The 555-nt window shown below is 51.0% G+C and overlaps 1 pseudogene; it reads left to right on the top strand.

Moving 5' to 3' along the window:
* The first annotated feature begins 350 nt into the window (after nt 1-350).
* Nucleotides 351-555, top strand: part of LOC102761874 — a 1438-nt pseudogene continuing 1233 nt past the window's right edge.

Genomic DNA, 555 nt, shown 5'->3' with positions numbered 1-555 from the left:
GACCCCTCAGTCCGCAGGCCGACGCTCTATCCACTCAGCCAAACCGGTTTCGGCAGGGGTGTCTTGAGGCGTCAGCAACAGGGCAGAAGACATCCAGACCAGAATCAAGAACTACCAGGCCACCCCTTTGACAGCCGCTCCCCCAACCGAACCAGACCAGGAACTGTTGGCAGAACTGTTGGCAGAACTACCTGGACTTCCATCGCTGTGAGAAGGCAGTGACTGCTAAAGGGGGTGATGTCTCCATGTGCCAATGGTACCAGCATGTGTACAAGTCCCTTTGCCCCATATCCTGGGTTTGGCCTAGAATGACTGCCAGGCAGAAGGCACGTTTCTTGGGGAGATTGGAAATGGCTGCACCCTACCTGTCCTCTGTCCTCCATCCTTCTCCCAGGGATGGAGGGTGAAGGGGGACCTGGGTACTTCCCAGGCTAGGATCCTGAGGCTTAACTAATATAATAATAAAAATACTTGTTGGAAAGTATATAAAGAAATGCGGACCTTATGTGGATCCCAATTTGAACAAACCAAATGTAAAACAATTTATTAACACTG

Source organism: Myotis davidii, unplaced genomic scaffold (assembly GCF_000327345.1).
Source record: "Myotis davidii unplaced genomic scaffold, ASM32734v1 scaffold134, whole genome shotgun sequence".
NCBI lineage: Eukaryota > Metazoa > Chordata > Mammalia > Chiroptera > Vespertilionidae > Myotis > Myotis davidii.
Note: the sequence above shows the minus strand (reverse complement) of the source record. Positions and strands in the feature narration are given on the sequence as shown.